General features: G+C 39.9%; 1 non-coding gene across 1 annotated transcript; it reads right to left on the reverse strand.

Moving 5' to 3' along the window:
* Positions 1-1305: 1305 nt before the first annotated feature.
* TRNAN-AUU (transfer RNA asparagine (anticodon AUU)) lies at positions 1306-1379 on the reverse strand. Its single transcript has one exon. It is a non-coding gene; the product is annotated as a tRNA-Asn (tRNA).
* Positions 1380-2577: the final 1198 nt, after the last annotated feature.

Here is a 2577-nt window from a genome sequence, read left to right on the forward strand (position 1 = left end):
CAGCAGCCTCTGGAATAGCATTCCTTAGCATTAATCCCAGGAAATCTGCAATCTTCACGCTCTTTGATAGCCATGCTACATTGCTGTTTACTTGGATGGAGCAGAGAGCACAACATCAGGACATAGGAAATATTACAATGCATGATAAGAAAGGTGTGAGCTCTACAGCAAGGCCTCTAACCCTTTGCCAGTGCCAAATACATAGGGCTTAACTCAGATCTGATCACAGCAGCAAATTTATTAGCTAAAACCATGTACACTGCAGGGGGGGGGGGGGGTGTATAATATGTGCAGAGAGAGTTAGATTTTGGTGCGGTGTGTTCAAACTGAAATCTAAATTGCAGTGTAAAAACAAAACAGCCAGTATTTACCCTGCACACAAACAATATAACCCACCTAAATCTCTCTGCAAATGTTATATCTGCCCCCCCCCCCCCCCCCATCCCTGCAGTGCACATGGTTTTGCCCACTAGCTAACAAATTTGCTGCATCTGGGAATTACAGCAGCTTAATATTTCTTTTTACAGAAGGTTCAGCAAATTAAATTATTTAGTGAAATACTGTAATCATAACAGTTACAGGGATATTGTAGGTAGATTTATTGTCAGTGGATAAATGTAAAAATTAAACCCTTAGGCATAGTTCCAAAATGCTGTCATTGCAATCCAGATTTTAAGGATATCATGCTTGAGCACAGGTGACTTAATTAGAACTTCGGTCAATGTGAATTAACCATTGGACTCAACCATGGTTATCCTTAAAACCCAGGGGTCTATTTAAGATCGATCTTAATCGATGTTGGGCTTCCAGGTTGAAAAAAACACACACATTTGTTTTCACATTAAACAGACTTCCACATGAGAAAGCAGCAAGGATGCAGTGGCGTTAATGTTTCCTGGTGTCAACTTGTATTATTTCAGTAGACATTGAAATGAGGCTGCATCTTGCTGCCTTTCCAATGAAGCAAGTTTAATTTAGTAATAGGTGAAAAACCATCCTTACAAAGGTGTTAATCAGAGACTTGGCTTTGTGGACACTTTTCAGAGAACAAATTTGTTAGCATAAAAATAAAGCCAGAAAATGAAGAGCTGTTTAATCACTCGATTGGATTTTTCTGCCAGCATATTTTTTTTCTCTGCAACCCACTGCTAAATTGTGCTTCCTAGCTGTTTTTTATAAAATCACTGAATCAAATCTAACTCTGATTACATCAGAGAAGGCCATGTACCCTACACCATAAGAGGAGGTTTGAAATTTTGACTTGTCTACTTAAATATCACCAAAATCTGATCACAAGGTTAATTACGTCCCTGGGTGGGATTGAACCACCAACCTTTTGGTTAATAGCCAAACACACTAACCGATTGCGCCACAGAGACACTTTGCAAAAGTCCATACTGACAAAGGCTAATAAGCATTCATCTAAAACGTTTCCTAGAAAAACTTTAAAAAGTCAATAATCTGGAGAGTTTTTGTAAGATGTTTCTTCCATCAACCAACGAAGAAACACATTGGTACTTTCCCATGATGAGTGAGTGCTTCAGGATCTCTTGCACTTACATGTGCAGCAGAGTACTGCAATGGAAGCATGCTGGGCCCATAACCCAGAGGTAGGCAGATTGAAACTATCCTCTGCTATATGCATTTTTTTTGTTAATTAAAGTAATCCAAAACTGGGATTGATATTTTGTCTCTTTTATTTTTACTTAAAGTACAATAACTTTTACCATTTTAATTTGTTTTAATAGTATATTGACAGTATTATTTTCTTTCAAAAATCCACTTCATTTTCTTTACCCTATTATTAAAATGGTAATTGAAGAAGAGGAATTGTTGCTTTGACTGCAGCATTCCCGGGGTTAACTGGTGTTTCTTCAAGTCACAAGGTATGGAGCTGCTGTATAGTTACTCGCAAGTCAGTAGTTGTATGATGCTCACACCTGTTAAGCTGGATACACACAGAATGCCCTACACAGGGGGTGAAATGAGCGCCACCCCCACCCCCCGTACGTTCAGCACACATCACGCTGTGCTGAGCGGGGGGAGAGATGTGTGCTGAGCAGTTCGCTCAGCACACATCTCTCCCCAAAATCGGGCCGTGAATACGGACCTTTAAACTGGATCCACACTTAGATTATCTGTCCAATTTTTTTTTCTAGTTGAAACAAAATTATGCTAATATGTGGCAGCAAATTACAATTGACCATTTGTTCACAAACACTGGAAAACATCCAAAAATGGTCATTTAGATAAATTGGTTAAATCCATTTCATTTAGCTAATTTATCCAAACTACCTTTATTGTATCTTTGTGGGTGAATGATGTGTGGGTCAGTGTTGAGGGTGGTGGAGGAGATGGTTAATAGGCACAGCAGGGTGTGGACAGTCAAATAGTGTGCTTAGAGGTTCAGAGTCATTGTATGAGACTCTGGCAACAGTGACTTGATGAGTCTGGTGTCCATAGGGTGGGACGCATTAACCTTTTTATGCTATTGAAATAGTTCTCCTCCTGACCGACGCAGTTCCTTGCTCCGAGGTTGGTGTATTGTCCTGTTGCAGCGCCTCTCCACTGTGGTCA

This window comes from Pseudophryne corroboree, unplaced genomic scaffold, assembly GCF_028390025.1.
Source record: "Pseudophryne corroboree isolate aPseCor3 unplaced genomic scaffold, aPseCor3.hap2 scaffold_321, whole genome shotgun sequence".
Lineage (NCBI taxonomy): Eukaryota > Metazoa > Chordata > Amphibia > Anura > Myobatrachidae > Pseudophryne > Pseudophryne corroboree.